The sequence below is a fragment of the Camelus ferus genome, chromosome 17, assembly GCF_009834535.1.
Source record: "Camelus ferus isolate YT-003-E chromosome 17, BCGSAC_Cfer_1.0, whole genome shotgun sequence".
In the NCBI taxonomy this organism is placed as follows: Eukaryota; Metazoa; Chordata; class Mammalia; order Artiodactyla; family Camelidae; genus Camelus; species Camelus ferus.
In genome coordinates, this window is record NC_045712.1 from 3,328,968 (window position 1) to 3,347,188 (window position 18,221).

Here is an 18,221-nt window from a genome sequence, read left to right on the forward strand (position 1 = left end):
ACTAACATTTTCTCCCAGTTCCAAAGAGTTTTAAAGAAAATCTTATCAATCTTTTGATGTTTTATTTAAAACTCAACTCAGACTTGGAAGGGACTGGAATGGGTTTTCTGGGACAAGGTTCTGTGCCTTGACAGGGTTTTGTTTTACACAGGTGTATGAATTTGTCAAATCTCAAGAAGTGGTTACTGAAGATCTGGATGTTTCCTTGCATATAAATTTAGCTAAGACTTTAGGAGGAAGTGCATGGGATGTATGTAATTTATTTTGAAATGCATTGGAAAAAAGAACTGATGAATGAAAAGCAGGATGGAGAGATGCAGGGAGATAGTAAAAAGTTAAAGTGAGAATTCACTTGGTGGGTATATTGGTGTTTGCAGTGACATTATTTCAAATTTAATGCATGTTTTGTTATTTTCATAAGAAGACGATGGAAAGATTGTCAATAAAAAAATTAACATCAGGAACATACATTCAAAGAAATACCATGTTTGTCTTTGGAGACTACCGTAATTTTTTTTTTAAACAGTACTCCAACCTATGGTAAAGAAATGCAAAAAAGTTAAAAATGGAATGCATTTTACTAATAGTTTTTACACATTTCAATTCAGAGCTTTTCCATAAGGATATTTCCCTTTTTTGACAAAGTCATCACAGGATCAAATAAAATCGTGTTTGTGTCAGTGTGTGTGTGACAAAAAATATTTCCCAAAGTGTATTAAGAAAGAAATCTTCTCAGGATATATGGTTGCAGGATGTTTGTTCAAAGAAACAGCAGCAGACCTCAGAGATAAATTTAATCTTAAAAATTCTGTCGTATTAAGAAAGAGGCAAAAGGAAAAAAGAGAAGATATCCAAGTGCTCAAAACAGCTGATGGAACTGACGTCTCCTCCCCATGCCCCCGCCCCCGACCCCTACCCCAATCCTCCAGGCTCCGCTATTCACTGAGCTACAGCAAGAAGAAAGAAGGCTTGCAGGGCAGGAAAAGGGAAATTATTGAAACTGTCTTCAAGGAGGGCAGAGGTAGTGGAAAGAAAGCACTGGGCATTGCAGGTTTTCATCTCTTTTAGAAAGGCGAACATTTAACTCTCTTAGAAGCAAAGCTGTTTCTTGACAACTTCTGCTATTTGCAGAAATTCTTAGTCAAGGGATTGCATCTTCAAATATTTGTGAATAAGCAGATAGAACTGCCAGTTGTCTAGCAAGAAACTTAATACTTCTCTTGGGTCCAAGTGTGCCACTTAACTTTAAGAATCTGAGGTGTAATTTATGCCACGCACTGCATGAAAACCAACTGGATCGCATTCTGCAGTTTAGCAATAACAGAGGTGCAGAATACAGGCAGTCACACCTGGATACTCTGCAAAACAGTAAGAACCAATATCACCCTCTCCTGCGGGCAGGTATCCACTTGTCTAATGTGTTGGCACACACTGGTGTGCTAAGAAATGTCATAAATATGTCTGTGATGGCAAGCAGCACCAGTGTTAGCTCAGCTCACTTAGAAACAACAAGGGGGTTAAAAAAGCTCTAATAATTGTTTATTTTAACTTACACATTTTCACAGCACCAAGAAAGTACACCTAACCCTCTTTTGTTAGTGGAACAATTTGTGAGTCAAAATACACATGCTTTAATTTAGGCATGTGCGCTACTGCTGTTAATAGCTATGCTAATTAATGTATTCCCCTGAGGCAATGGCTTCAGGTAAACAACATGATGAAATGTTATCTTAGAAGAATTAGACCCTGCAATTAATAACTTCTATTACTTTCCAGTGAGTTCCTCATTCTCTATACCCCAGTGGAGAGAAGTCCTACCTTGATTCCACCCTGCCTGGAAAGGAGATCATGCGATCCTCAAGCCAGTTGTTGACCTAAGAGTCCCTGTGCTATCATTCCAGACTTGGAGGAAAACTGAATCATCGTTTTTCTTCTTTTCCTCTTCCACCTCCTTTGTCTCCTTCTCCCTTTCTTCTCCCCGTCTCCCTCCTCCACCACCAGCATCTCCACTACCAGCACCACCACCACCACTTCCTCCATCATAACGACCACCACAACCATGTACACTACAAGTACAATCACCTTATTCCCCCTTTGCTACTAGCCCACTGTGAAAAGCATCGGGTAGGTTTTTCAACAAACTTTGAGGACATGCGATGGGTGTTGGGATTTAAAACACGGTCAATGAGGCAGAGAAGAAATCAACTCTGAGAAGTTCTTGGGGAATGCCTCAAAGACATGGTCACACATTCTTCCCAAGAGCTGAAACCGAGATAACACTACGGGTCAGGATACCTGCCAATGGAGCGAGACAAGCCATGCACATGAAGACCTGACATACGTAAAAAATAAACACTGATTTCCAATGCAAGTCCCGCATCAAAGATAACAAGGGTAAAAGTGATTATTTGTGATGGAGCTGCTTCTCATGTGGTCTCCCCTATATGGGATTCCCTAAGACAGAGTTTAACAAACATCTTCTGTAAAGGACCAGACAGTAAATAATTTTAAGTTTAGAGAGCAAGGGCCTTGTTGCAACTTTGTAGCTATAGTGTGAAGGCAGTCAGGCAATATGGAAAGAAATGAGTATAGCTGTATTCTAATAAAATTTTATTGAAGGACATTGAAATTTGGATTTCATTTAATTTTCATGTATTATGAAATATTAACATTATTCTTCATTTGTTTTTTTCAACCATTTACAAAAGTGTGAAGCTACCCTTAGCATGAGTTCTGTACAAATACAGGTAGCTGTCAGTTATGTATCCCACTGGCCATGGTTTGCTGAACCCTGCCCGAGGGTAAGGGCATGTATTACTTAATGATGGATAACACCTTTCCCCCAGCAAATGAAGAGGATATGGTTAAGGATGGTTAAAAACAACAGCATCCCTCATGGACTGAATACTGATTATTTGCCTAAGTTGTGATGTTGGCGGTATCACCCCACTTGTGGGCTGGAAAATAAAGCTTAGAGATTTGAAAGCCTACCCAAGACTGTATAGCTAGTACAGGGGTGCTTGTCTGGACTACCCCAAAGGTCACGCTCAGTCCACTCTGTTAAATGGCTTCTCCGAGAAATAATGAACTGAACACTCCTGGGACCTTCCCCCAGATCACTTCATCTCTAGGTGAACATACTCACTGGAGGAGGACACACGGAACCAAAAGTAGAGCAAATGTACTTCTCATTACCTGTCCCAGAGAATGTAATTTAACTGAAATGGTAGTTGCAGCAACATATTCACGAGCTGGAGGACACACACTACCTGCTGACCGACTAGGAACTTTATTTTGGGAAGCCTATTGCTCTAATAGCTCACCAAAGAAACTGGAGATTGGAAAGAAAAGAAGGGAAATTATTAGCTAGGAGGAACCTCATATGCTGTTATGACTACTTTTCAAAGTTTAGGTGTTCAGCTTTCCCGTGAGCAATAGAAATAGAAAGTAGTAAGACATATAATCTTAGTTCTTGGGAATAATGGCAACACACACACACACACCTCTCACAGGGCACGCCTGACTTTTCATAAAGAATACACATGACATAGTGAACTGATAAGAACTCTTCTGTATGTGCTGGAAAAAGGGAAGGAGCTATGGACTGCTTAGTGTCACTATAGAAACCAGTGAATTTTCATAGTGATGTATACAAGAGAGGAGTCAGCGGGAACGGAGGCCAGGGCACTGCATTAAAAATGCAGGCTTCTTACATCAGCCTCTCCACCGCTAATCCCAGAGCGGATTTCAGAGAGCTCACTCCCTCCTGACCTTCTGAATCATGATCTTCCCAGAGATTTAGTCCTCTCTAGTACTGCTCCTCCCTGTGCCTCATGTTTTCCTCTCAGAAATGGTCCCAAATATCTAACCTGATCCCATTAAATAAGGCATAGAGCTGGGTTTCTCAGCCTCAGCACTACTGATATTTAGAGTTGGATAATTCTTTGCTGTATGGTACCACTCTGTGCACTGTAGGATGCTCAGCAGCAGCAGACATTACCAAATGTGTCCTGAAGAAGGGGGAGGTGACCCCTCCTCCCCCACCCACCGCCCTTTCTCCCTCCCTCTCTCTCTCTTTCCTAAAAGGAGTAGTAAAGGGCTTGTGAAAACCAGATGGTCTCTAGCAAGATGCAGACAAATGGGCTGGGGCAAGAGTCATAAATAAGAAGAATGGAGAGATCCCTTTGGACTGGGGAGGGGATGTGGTTCTGTGGGAGTGAGGCATCTGGGCCAAGGCAGTGCTCCGCATACCGTCAGGTTACTCCTTGATGTGTCTAGGGAGGTGCTATCCGAGGTACTGATGTTATAACTTTAGTTGAGATACTTTCTCCAGAGGCAGAGGAGTTGAGGGCTGCTGCATTTCAAGCCCATTTGGGCTTTGACAAAGAGACTGTTAGTAGCAATTGTAGCAGACCAGCGTTTAGATATCCTTTCTCATTTCCTGTGTACAACCTGAGGGGCTGGACTGGCTCCAGTAAGAATGAAAATGCAATTTTCTCACCAACCTGGCAAAGACTGGATAGAGCTTTGCAGTCAGAAATAAGTTGCTTTAAAGCAAATAAAGAAATGAAGCTTTACACACTATTGTTACTTGCTTATATCTGCAAGTTACAGACCTCTCTGCTGTGTTAAACGTCCAGTCTCAATTGTGGATAAATTAGTACACAGTCCTTAGGTGTGAAGGGGTTCAGACAAGCCTCTCCAAAATTTGCCGATTTGGCATGTGAACTATTTTGAGCTTAAAGTAATCAAGACTCAGCAGATTCAAGGAAAACATTTACCTTTCCCTTGGCTACTTGAAGGAATTTAGATAGAGAGCCTGGCCCAGAAAGAGAGCTAGTACCAGAGACAACTTTTTATCTCAATGACCTACCTGTATGGTGGGACAAACATCTAATTATCAAACATCTACTCCACTTACTGTTCTGTGAATTACCGTCCTCCCCTTTAAAGCCCCAGCCCCTATTCCTACCCTTAGTTCAGGATGGCATATAAGCCTCAACTGCCCAATTTGCCTTCCAGTACTAAACTCTCAGGGGACCCCTACATATGAAATTAAATTTGTTTTTCTCCTGTTATTCTGTTTTATGCTAATTTGATTACTAACCATTAAAAAAACCAACAAGGGTAGAGAAAAAACTGTTTCCTCCCCTATAGGTGCTATACTGGAACTCAGTAAGGATTCTGTCTCTTCATCTTGGCTCTGCTCCTTGGTTTAATTGTACCCAGAACACCAACTTCGACAATGTTCTCAAAGCTTAATTGTGACTAGTGGCTAGGCCACAGAAATGCTTTATTCACTAGCCTGGGCTCAAATGATGGTCCCAGGCATACCCAGTGGGGATTACAAAGACCCACAGAGGGAATGAGGTCTGGCCAACACTTCACTAGGTAAACGTGTGTTTTCTGAAAATCTTGCAGCTGGTAACTGGGTGGGACTATTCACACCTCTAGAAGGTTCCTTGCTAGATGGTTCCTCATTATCAAGATGCCTACACTCATCTGCTATTTTAATAAACACAAGCCCAAGTTAAGCATCTTGCTCAATAGCAGGACTCACATACTCCTCCAGGGCAAATATCCCTGTCCCCCCACCAACAACAGGGAGCTGCGTGCATATGATAAATTTCTCTTTGTTGTATACACACATTTGCAATTATTTTAATTCCCTGTATTCGGGATGATAAAAATACAGCTTGGGTAATCAGTAATTGGCTGGTGCTGAGTCTGGCACGGCTCATACCTTCCACATCAAATGATTCCTTTGATCCTTGGGTGGAAGGTGGTGCCTGTGGGCGTTTTAATTTGGCCGCATTGCAAACTGTGTTGAGAAAAAAACCCAATGTGGTCCAAAGGAAAATAGTGAGGAAATAGGTATTTCTCTCTCAATAGGTCAAAATAAGCAGACTATTTTTAAGAAGGTACACTGTTCAAAGCAGAACTGCAATAAGTAAATCTACAATCCCTTCAAAATAACATATATCCGTATTTTAATATCAAATTTGTTACAGGTTTTAACTTCATTTTTGGTGTCTCTTTATTCCCATCCAGATGCAAATATCAAACTTTTCTGTTCAATTAAGAGTAAACGTGTCAGTATATGTTAATAACTAAAGATTCCAAAGTTTAGGAACCATACAACCTGAAATCTGTTCTTGCCATGTAGAGAACTTACTGCCAGCTCTGAGCAACCCCCTCCTTCTGCCTCTCTGGGTCTTCTATTCTCCATCTGCAGAATGAATGGCTGACTAACTGCTAAGATTTCCTCTTAACTCTAACATTTGATGGTTGTATGTCTCTAATGACTTAACGCAAATAACCCTACCAAAAAGCCACACTTAACTCTCATTCAATTTTAAAATGCTGTCCATCCAAGTAATAAGAGAATAAAATCAAAGGCAGAGGTATGTGTTTTCTATTGTTTATCAGAAATTGCAAATTCAAATGTCTACGGTGACATGCTTGCATGTAAACAGTGAAACTCATCAGCAGCAAGCAGTGGAAACTCTGGGGAACCAAGGAGCATGTATCACTCCTCCTTAAAAGGCAACTTCTCAGCTCAGCTAATGCCACCATGCAGGAATGCAAGGCTCCATATCACCAAGAGAAGTCAGAAATCCAGATTTTTCTGTTAGACCCCCTGATACTTAAATGACTGAAACTCCCTATTGGCACACTCTGGTGGGCTAACGAAAAATCATGATTCCCTATTAAAGGCCTATCCTCCTCCCAGATAAGGTCACGCCTTCCTTGGCTTCAGTTAATACCTCTAGGCTAAGGACTCCCAAACCTAAATCTCTAGCTTGGCTCTCGTTCTTAAAACTCAGATCATATATTTAATGACCTCCCAGGCATCTCCACTTGGACTTGGACCCCATGAAATTTTAGTGGCACCAATGTATGTACTATTGTTTTTTTCCCCATAGCATTCAAGAACTCAATTGTGAGCACAGTCAACGTGGGCCAAAAAGAAGTTAAAAGGCAGTAAATATGAACTGATGTAAGGGTTAAACCCTGCCAAAGAGGGGTTTCATTCTCAGGCTGTCTGCATCATGTGTCTTGCTAGCTTCCCCTACAGCATCCATCCGCTGTTTCAATAAATGTGTTCTGGAGTTAAGGGCCTTGTTCAATAACAGGGATCACATACCTCTCCAGAACAGGTGTCTCTGCCCTCCTACCAACAGCGGGGGAGCTAGTTTACCGTATGGGATGTAAGTTTCTTCATATGTATTCCCATTTGTAATTATTTTAATTCCATGTACTTTGGGATGAATATACACCTTGGGTAATCAGGAACTGGCTGGTGCACCTTCTCCCAGCGAAAATCAGGTTCGTCTACGGTTTGGGTTTTCTCCTGCCCCAAATCACAGGGTGTAAAAATGCTAACTGAGGTTGGAAATTGGAACAGAAACACGATTGTGAAGTGTCCACTGATGTAAACCAAAACCACTACCATCTACTCAAAGACACAAATTCTTTTACAATATGATTTAAATAACAAAGGGCTCAAACAAAGGGAAAAACAAGGTTTCAATCCAGCAAGGAAACACAGATAAACTTCATCCTTTCACAAAATAAACAAGCCCACAAGAAGCAGTTAGATTTTTTCCTTTAAGTCACTATGATGATCTATGAAGTTTACTTCTCGGGTTCTAAACCTTAAAATTGTAAAATTTTCAAAACAGTGATATTTTTGGAGGGACCTTTCCATGTTTGTAAGTCTTGTCTTAGTAAAAGACCAAATGCTACTAAATTGTATCAAATAGTGCTACCTCCTGATTTGTAATAAAGCCAGATGAAAACATTCAATGAGGGAAGAATTATACTATTTCGATTGGTTTCTTTGGGAGTTTATAAGCATTCTTACATTTTAGGACTACTTTTAACTTTTTTTTTTTTTTGCCATAATTAAAAAGAATGGAAAAGGGACTGGGTCACCTAAAATATTCACCCTCTCATTACTTCTCAAACTGTGATGCTCAAGTTACCTCCCTTGCGATGTCTGTCTTCAGTTCTGCAGTAAGTTACTGCGCATTTTTATCATGATTACTTGACCTGACAAAAAAGATTCATGGTGTGGATATTTTTAGGTTAAAGACCAGACGGTAGATAATGTACACACAAGGAAGAAATGGTAGATTATTATCACTGATGTTTATGTAGATTTCAATGACCAGAGCTAACTGCTATATAAAGAAAGAGCTAATTGCTAAATGAATGTGGTCTCCAATTCACAAAACTGTATGGCTAATCTTTAATTTCCACAAGTTCTGACAAGTACAAATTATCATACTGATCCCTGAACAAGGCAATAGCCTGGCTAATTACACTCCTAAATGTATTCTCTCCTCTGCGCCTCCCAATTCATCTTGTCTGAGTATTTCTGATCCTTCTTTTACCACTTTAATCTGTACAAGGCTATGTTCCTACAGATAACAAGAAACGTACATGGAAATGAATTCTTGTAAAATATATTTATGACCATTAAAAAGAAAACAAAGTTGAAACTTCAGAAGTCATTTTAAAAATAATTTAGGGGAAGTAGTATTCAAAATTGAAGGGGAAACTTTTATTCCCAAAACAAAATTAGCTGATTATCATTGTTTGGTGTAATTTTGTCTGACTGGTTCCGGGTCCAAGCTTAGTCCCATGATTTATGCTGAGATGTCAGCATTAGACTTTAAATACATGGGTCAGACATCAGACTCTAACAGGTCATGCAGGGAGGGAAAGAAGAAAACCTGTTAACTGGGGTCCACAGCTACCACTAATGTCTTTTAAACCCGTTTATGCAACTCTCTGCAATTTCTCCTTTTTGCCTCTGGCTACCAGATCCATTGTTTTCATATTCCTGGAGCCATCCAGGATTCTTAGCCGCAATGCTTCAGTTAGGCTGATCCATTCTGCTCCCTGCCTTCTCTCTCCTTTGCCCTCAGTGGGATTCATTCATCTTCCTCTCCCCTTGAAGCCTTGCTAAATGATTGACTTTCAAATTCCTAAATCACACAGAGTGCTAATGGATGTTAATGGCTTCCCCAAGTATTTAAATTTTAAATAGAAACTCCTATAGGTACACTGGAAACCAAAAGAATGAATATTTAATAGTGTGAATTGCAGAAAGACATTTTAGAGCTAGTGTTCTCCACTAGTCCTCATCAAATGCGAGCCCACTTTTAAGGTAGTTCCTATAAAAGATACACACATGTGAGTTATTTCAGAGTTTGGATAGAGTTTGGTTGTGGAGTTTCTTAAAAAGGCAGCCTCAGGGACCTATGCCCAGAGGCTGTGTTTTACTAGGCATAAGGTAGAGGCCAGGGATCTGTGTTTAAACAAATAATGCAAGAGATTCTAAGGTGTGTGGTCTTGAGAGTACATGGCAAAATATCTGAAAGGCTATTGGAACATTCCAGTCAAGGATCAGAAGGCAACACTTAGAGCTGCCACTTACATGCCTCTCTCAGTTTACTTTGGCTCAAATATCCAAAGGGTTAAAAAAGAATCTTTACTTTGCTGGGTTCTTCTAAGGAATAAACAAGTTAATATTATACCATTGTTCACCACCTTCAACATCAACACCAATAACAAAGGAAAAACACTTCAGTGTGTTCACACGTGCTGGGTGCTGGTTTCAGTGTTTACACACATTAACTCATTTAATCCTCAACGTGTGGACATATGTTCAGAGGGACTAACTGAGTTATGTTTAAGACTGAGCATATAACTACTTTCCTATGATTAAAATTAGCATCAGGAAAACCACATCACAAACAAAAGTCCTAATAAAAGTCGCTGACTAGGACTATCCTCGTGTGTGTGTGTGTGTGTGTGTGTGTGTGTGTGTGTGTGTGTGTGTGTACACATGAAAGAGATGTATTTGCTCAGGGTCTATCAATCTTGTTCTGCCTGTTTTCTCAAGTCAGCAGCCTTATCTTTACATTTACTCCACTCAATCTCTTCTTGTCATTTTCCCTTTCTGTCTGAAAATAACTACCCCCAAGTCTGCAAAGCATCATCTTTGTATTCCATTTCTTGTTGTAAAGAGTTTGTGACATTCTGCGAGATGGACATGCTGTAACAATAATGGTGGATTGTTTTGACTTATAGAGAATCAAAGGAGAAAAAAATGTCCCCACACAGGAGAGTGACAAGACAGATCTCAGTCGTTCTGAAAGATGGGGTCAGTGATTGCACAGTCTGTCCAATCTCTCCTTTGGTTTCACAGAATGCCAAACATACCTGCATGCTGGCAGCAGGAGGGAAACCACCTTATGAAGGATAAGAATAACATCTGTTGTTGCTAAAGCCTTAAAATGAAAATAGGAAGATGGGGTACTTTTCTTGAATTAAGTAAAGGTTACCAAAAGGCAGGTCCTTGGAAATGGCCCCACGATATAATCTGGCACAATTTTCAGTAGTTAAGAGATTTGACTCCTCCCTTTCGATCTAGATCTCTATTACCCAATGCCAGGTATTCGAACAGAGCTACTCTCCATTTTCTATACGCGCTTCACGCTGTTCTCCTGGGTGTTTTTAACTCACCTACCATTCCCTTTGCCTGCTTCCAGCCCCGTGCGTGTCCAGATTCTAACTACTCATTAAAGTAGAGGTTGGCAAGCTCAGTGAACATAGATCGTCTTGGAGAGAATCTGTCAGTTTGTTAAACGGAATTACAATGTAGTTGTGGGTTTTGGAGGTGGGAAACGACCACTTTCCTCAGATGATAAAGGAGACCTCTGACCTCCTCACCAAAAAAGTTAAGACACGGCAACCTGGAGCCTAGATGGTAGGTCACCTTTTCCACTGAGATGTCCTTGATTTCTTCAGCCCACAGGTCAAGGTCAACAGTTGGAATTTCCTTGAGAGCAAAATCAGCACCTTTACAGGGCCTGATTCCTCCAAGAGACCATAGATGTTTCATGGTTGCGGAGCATATTTTATTTAGTTTAGAATCTCAGTATTTGTAGACAGGGGGGACTCACGTCCTTCAACTTGCACTTTATATTTCCACAACCCTTATCAGTAGCTTTACACCTACTGGAGGATTTATAAATACGTGAGTGGATGAAAATTCATACTGAAAGAGCAAACACAAAAATATTAAACACCTAAGAAATACCCCATTTGCCTAATATTTTAAGTTTGCTGTGATACTTCCAATGGAGAATTTATTTGTTCTCTTAGGTATCCATAAAAAAAAAAAATTGCTGTGTTCTTATCCAAAATATAAGGCATTTTTCAATTACAGCATCATGCATATTTTTGACCATTCAGTAATTTAGGATGAAGCAAACTGGTGGCAACAAGGAATGGAAATGACAAATCCATTTAAATGAGGTTATATAATCACCTGCTACAGAATCTGAGTGATTCATGGAAATACAAAATCTTATACACACAGTGCACAGACACATATATACAGAATACACACATATGTTCACACATATAGATGTGTGTGTTTGTGTGTGTGCAATTAATGTTCATCAGATATGGGAGAAGGTACAACCCACATATTGAGGTATTTAGGATGGGACCCTTTGGAAAGACACACCTTGAGGAAGGAAGGCCAGTGAGAACATCTGCTTGTCTCTGGACCCCTGGTCATATGTCGGGGTGCTCTCTACCCTCGTCCTCCCCACCTTCTTGGTCAGCTCACACATGTGTACCCATCACCCCCTGACTCTGCTACCACAGCAGGTGACTGAAAGCCCACATGGCTTTGCACAGCTGGTGGGACCACAGGTACCCCAAAGGGACATGGCTGGGGTGTAAGAAAAAGCACTCAGGAATTCTATGTAAGTACTCAGTAGCCTCATCTCTGATCTGAACTTGTAGGCTATAACTTATATATCCCACTTTTGGCAGTTTATAGCATCCTGACCCACGGCATGGCTAGAACTGTTACCTGATGTTGTTATTAAATTATACATTTATGTCTTGCTTCCCTAAACCAGATTATAAAATCTAAGTGGAAGGCCCTATCATGCACTCTTCCCTATTACCTTGAATACATCATACAAGGTTCTACCCCTATTAGGGTCTCAATAAACTTTAAAACATTAGCTTCATTGTCTAAAACTACTCTTTGTATATTTTATAATTTAGCCATAAGATATCATATTCTATGTCCTTTATAGTATATGCAATTTCAAATATCTCTTGTTTTCTTTGTTATAAAAGCAGTGTATCCACTGTACATACTCTGGAAAAAAATATGCAGAAGGAAATGGAAAGCCTTTGTAAATCTGCCTCCCAAAGGCAATTAATGGTAGCAAGTTAACATATTGTTGCTACTTCCTTTTATCTCTGGGCATATTTTCATTCATAAAACTGGTGTCCAGCCTTACTTTCAGATTTTCACTGCATTATATACATATTGCATTCCCATCACCTTTCTGTGTCATGAAATAGTCTTTAAAACATGATTTTTTAATAGATGCATAGCTCTTCACTATAGAAACTCTGTAATTCATTTAATCATGAACCTACAATTGTTTGTTTTGCTGTTAATTATATTTCTTAATTGCGCTGTGATAAAGAATTCTGAGCATAAAGAATTGCTCATATCTCTGACCATCAAACAGATTCCTAGAAGAGGAACTATTGAGGCTTTTGACTGTACTGCCAAATTGCTTTCCAGGGAGAATGTCTGCCCCTTTGAATCTTGCCAGCAGTACAGAGAATGATCTTACTGGACCCTTTCCAAAAATGAGGACTATCATGTTTTCTAACCTTTGACAGTGTGATAACATCATATTCATTTCTGCATCTGACCTTTGCTCATCTTCTGACCTCTTCCCAACATGCCCTTTCCCTGGTTCTCCATTTATCCAAAACTACCTTCAAGTTCTATTTTAAACAATCTCTGCATTTTTAAAACCTGGTCCATCTTGGCTGATTTGCTTTTTCTGTGTTCTCAAAGGGATGTGTTTCTATCTCCCTTATAGTATGTGTTACAATCTGGCTTATATGGTGTTTAACTGTATGAGTTTTTCCTCTACCATATTATACATCTTTGAAGGCAAGGATTAGCTTTTACTCAGCTACCCCTTGCTCCAGAACCTAATAATACAGCAGCACCAAACATAATGAGCGTGTAATACTTTAGAAAAGGTCAAGTATCTTACAGTATCTCAAAATAAAAAAGTACTAGCTTATTCATTCATTCACTAAAAATTATTTAGTGTCTACTCTGTATCAATTACTGTTAAACAAATGACAAATAAATGATAAGCAAAATTAGACATCATCCCTGCCCTTGAAGAGACTTCATATATTGGGTGAGGTGGACAATCAAATAATCAGCAAAATAAATTGAAATTATAAGGATGAGAGGTGTCAAGGAAAGGTACGTAATTTAGTTGTGGCAGGTTCCTCTGAGGAAATGATACTGGAGATAAAATCAGAGAGTGTGGGAGGGGAAAGGATGGGGAGAAGGAACCAAAATCTAAGGCCTCTCTTTCCTAATCTGCTCACTGAACTATCCTTCCTCTAACCGGTGACCTGCTCAGGGTGACTTCACCTACAGAAACTAGCAAATCCATTCTAACAAGTATCCAAGGACCCTAACAGAACAGCTTCACTGGCTATTCTTTTTAGGATCGAATTTCACCCATAATCATCACACTTCCTTGCCCCTCAGAGATTGCACATAATGCACGGAACAACCAGAGTGCATTTGTTCACTGTCCTTTATCAAAGGAGAAAAAATTCTTCCTACTTCTTAGGTCAATAGGCTAAGTCTGTCCTATTCAGTATGAGCTGTCACATACCAGACACAAAACAAATCAATACGCTCTACTCTCAGTCAGGATTCAAGGTATTCCAATAATTAAGTAACAATGTGTGTGCAGAAAAGGCAATATCCTCAACGATTAGTGTTAAATTTAATTAATTACCTCTAAAATAAAATGACACATAAACTTTGTAATTAAGAATAATTCTTAATTAAGGAACATTTGACAGATAGGCAGGAAGGAGGAATGGGATGGAAAATGGCTGATTAAGATGGGGGAACTGAGCGCCTCTTTGAAGATATTAGCAAGCCCTGTTTGTGTGTTTATTTAATTTTCAGGGCATTCAAGGAACTGAAATTTACAGCAGATATAGAGGGCATTTCAGTAAAACACATAGGCCCTTTTTCAAGTTAATGTAAAATTGTACCTTTGCAGCTACAATGACAGCTGCACTTTCAGCCCCTTAATCACCCAGCTAAGGAAAGGCAACCAGCTGGTCAGGGAGTTGTCACATCTGCTGACTTTTGAAGGCATGAGAAAAGCCATATAATTCTAAACACCTGAAGTGGACCTGCATTACTAGACATGTAGTTCTCTTCCTAGTATTGGCATTTGAGGAAGCTTCTTAGCCATCTCATGTGTCTGACATTTGGAGGGGCTGAGTTGTGTATTGAGCTATTCCATTTCATGCTGATAAACCAACCATGCAATAATAGCCTGGAGAATCTTGGACAAGAGAAGACACAACATAGGAGAAGAACCCAGAAAAGCTATCTGCAAATGTGGCCTCTCTGTGCTAGGATATTTCTTGTGGTTCTGGTCACTTACTTCAAATGTGACCCCTCCAATTCCACTACAACCACCATTTCTCCCACCAAAGAGCAGAGATCAAAGAGACCAATAAAAAAGACAACTAAATGGGGAAAAAAAAAAAGGTGACATAAATCATCTCGGTTTGGTTTTAATTAAGCAGCTATCTAGTAAGATAAAGTTGAACAATCTGTAAGATTTCCACTGCAAAGAGATGTTATAATCAATATGCTTAAGGTCAAGGTAAGTATAAACATGACCAAAGATAAATTTTATTTATATTTATATACACACACACACACATATATATATACCCACACATATATATATGAATTTAAATCCAGGGTTGAATAATTTCTTCAAAAATTCATAGAATTCTAGACTTTGAAGTGCTCAAAAATTGATAAAGTGTACTTTAAATGATTAATAAACAGTAATACTTCCTTTTCCCCAAATTGTATTAAAATAATAGTTGTTATAGTAAGAGTAATAGTAAGTATAGTAAGATAATCATCACCATACTGTGGAACAGGCTGTTAAGAGAAAATGTACCCTTATTTTTTTCCCGCTTTAAATCGTTAATAAAAATAACAATCTTTTAGAAAACCTCTGGTAAGCTTTGTTGGAGAAAAACACATTGATCTGCATTTCCTAGGCTGTTACATACTAAAGAGATTTAGTGACAGCTAATATTCAAGTTCTCTGCTAAAAGACTCACTAACTGCTTTACATTTCCATAATGTAAAACACACATTGTTGTGCTTATTGCAAATTCTACAGTTTCTCAATTTTTTGATTTGCACATAATAAGATGCATTGTAGAAAATCTGTTATTTTTTCCCCCTAACACTCACTCCTTTTTGTTCCAAGTTTACGAATCAGCTATTTTAAAAGTTCACTTTGATTTCTCATTGACTAGAGTGCCTGCCTGCTGCCACCACCATCTGCTGAGAATTTGAAGTCAACTGTTTAAAATGCTTGAGACAAAAACCTCACAATGAGCCACGCTGTTTGATGATGATCAACCCATCTTCATAAAGACTGTTTTACTTCCTACACATCCTAAAACTCTTGTTAAGATTAAATCAGTCCTAAGTTTATATACAATATATATTACATATGTTTATATAAATATGCAAGTTTATATATATATAATTATACATAATTAGATATAATTAATATCACCAAATTGATACTAAATGTGAAGGATATTATGACTTGCTTTTCTCACACAATTTCTGTTCAGCCAAGAAGGTATTTAAACCTCTCAACTGAATCTGGCATGTTAATCTCTAAACAGTTATCACCTGTTACTGGATTTATGTTGTTTGATGTGCAGGGCAAGCCTCCAATAGACACTTAGTCTAAAAATCCAGAATGTCGCAGACTGAAAAGTTTATGTGCAGATGACTGAAAAGTCTATTTCAATCCCTGCCCCGGTCCACACAAATACCTTCCAATTAAAGACAAACACCATCTACTATTTAGGAATATTGTCTAGTTAGGGTCTTCTCAGTCAGATCATCTCTCTAATCACTTTCTCTCTACTCTTTTTTTTTTTTTAATGTATCTTTTTAATATATTTCTCAAGTTTCCAAAGAGGTTGAAAACAGATCATCAGGAAGGTTTCCTCCCTAAAGTGTTTTCTTTTAGACACTGTAAGCTTTAAAAACACCTTATCAAATCCAGTTTATACCTTCAGTTTCCTTCCCTTAGAATTCCCATTTTCTGCCTGGCCAGTTCTTGCTCATCCATTCGTCAGAGTCCATCTCAAATAAGACTTCTCCATAAGCCATCCCCCATCCAGCCCCCGCCTTCCAAAACTGTAGGAGTTACATTTTTTTTCCAGCTGTCTGTTTCTTAGGTTCCAAACTTAAGTTAATATACTATCATCACTTTGGAGGGAAGAATAAAGATGGGATAATAATAAACAATACTTTATTCAGAAAACCATACTGCAGTGTGTCATAGAAGAATGGAACTCTTGAGTTAAAACCTTATGAGTTTAAATCTTGGTATTTTATCTGAGTAGCATCTAGCTAATTAGCCAGTTGTTCAACCTCTCTAAGACTCAGTTTTTTTTTTTTTTATTGGTAAAAAGAGGATCATAAGAGAATCAGATGATGGATTTAACATGCTTAGCAGAGTGTGCCTGGTTCAAAGAAAGCATTCAAGACACAACACGTTAGCAAGTCGGAAGAGCAGTAGGGTTAGCATTTTACTTATTAGCACCATTCTCGTGACCTAGGTCCTCTGCTAGGTGCTTTCAAATCTGTAACTGAATAATTCCTCCGAACGGCAACTTGACCTATTCACTCAGTGTGTCTTTACTAAGCAGGTTCTATGAACCAGACATGGTTGTAGCTGGACACCATCGTTCTAGCTGGATCCAGAGCTGAAGGTGGGGGATGTGAGTGGACGAAGCCTGGTCATCCATAAGGGATAAGACAGCCTGGGCTGGAGGGCCATCCCTTATGCAAGGTCACAGGGAACTGGACACCTCAGAGTCCACAGTCTTTCCTGATCTCATGGAGCTTTCCTTCTTGCAAAGGTGGGAAAAAGCAGCCATAAGGTAAACATAAATAAATGAGGTCATGAGAGGGAGGGCTGACCTCTAGGATGGAGAGAAAATGGGAGTACAAGATTTGGGGCTGGTGGTGGGGATGGGACTATTTTAGGAAGTCGGAGAAGGCCTTTCTGAGAAAGTGATGTTTAAGTGAGAACTGATTTGTGAGGAGGAGTTAGGCATTTGGAAGTCTGGGAAGAAGAATTCAAGGAAGAGAAAAGAGAAAGAACAAAGTTCAGGAGATCTGAAAAGGCTTGGCACATGCTGGGAATGTGGCTGGAAGAATGAAATATGGAGAAGATGAGTTGTAAGGTCAAGAGGGGTCCAGGCGGGACCCTTTTTAAACATGTGATGAGGCATTTGGATTTGCAACACTGGTTTTTGTTTAAAAGTCTACTTTTGTTACGAAAACGACAGGCCAGTCAAGAAACAAGCACCACTCGGAGGGTTGGAGTACTCAGATGTATTACGCCAGCGGGCTCAGAGGGGCTTCTGCTCCGAAGCTCTGAGCACCTCCAAGATGTGCGCATGAGGTTTTATAGGGTAAAGTACAAGCTTGGGGTATTAGGCCAATAGGCATGGAACAGCTTTAGCAGCATTATCATCACAAAAGTGGAGGTGGGGAGGCAGCAAACCAACATTCCAAAGCCAGATATGTGTCTTTGAAAATCCAGCTGGCTAGCAAAAACACATAAACAGCAAACCAACACTAATTAACTTAGATTTACAAATTAGTCCAGCAGAACTCAGATCAGTATTCCAATACTTAGACTTGTGAGTTATCTTGTTAGCCCAGCCCAGCCTCTCCTTCACATTCCTAGACCTGTGAGTTATCTTGTTAGACCAGCCCAGCTTTTCCTTCACATTTTCTCTATTATGAGGTGTACACAATAAATGGGGTCAGTACTTCAATTATCCACTTCTATGTGACAAAATCCTCCAAAACTGAGTGGTTAAAACAATCATGACTTCTGATTCCTCACAAGGCTTCCATCTGAGCTCACTTTCATGGCGACATTCAGCTGGAGCATCAGCTGGGCTGGAAGATCTGTGATGCCTCCACTCAAATGCCTGGCAGCTGGGGCTGGAAGTTGGCTGGGTCACCTCCACGT

The 18,221-nt window shown here is 39.5% G+C and overlaps 1 protein-coding gene and 1 long non-coding RNA gene across 4 annotated transcripts in view; one reads left to right on the forward strand and one right to left on the reverse strand.

Moving 5' to 3' along the window:
- The window catches only part of CNTN4 (contactin 4), an 813,748-nt gene that overhangs the window by 316,868 nt on the left and 478,659 nt on the right, over positions 1-18,221 (reverse strand). The window lies entirely within an intron of this gene.
- On the forward strand, positions 9,756-16,747 carry LOC116657067. The gene is made up of 3 exons (XR_004311999.1): positions 9,756-10,071; positions 13,404-13,406; positions 16,737-16,747. It is a non-coding gene; the product is annotated as an uncharacterized LOC116657067 (long non-coding RNA).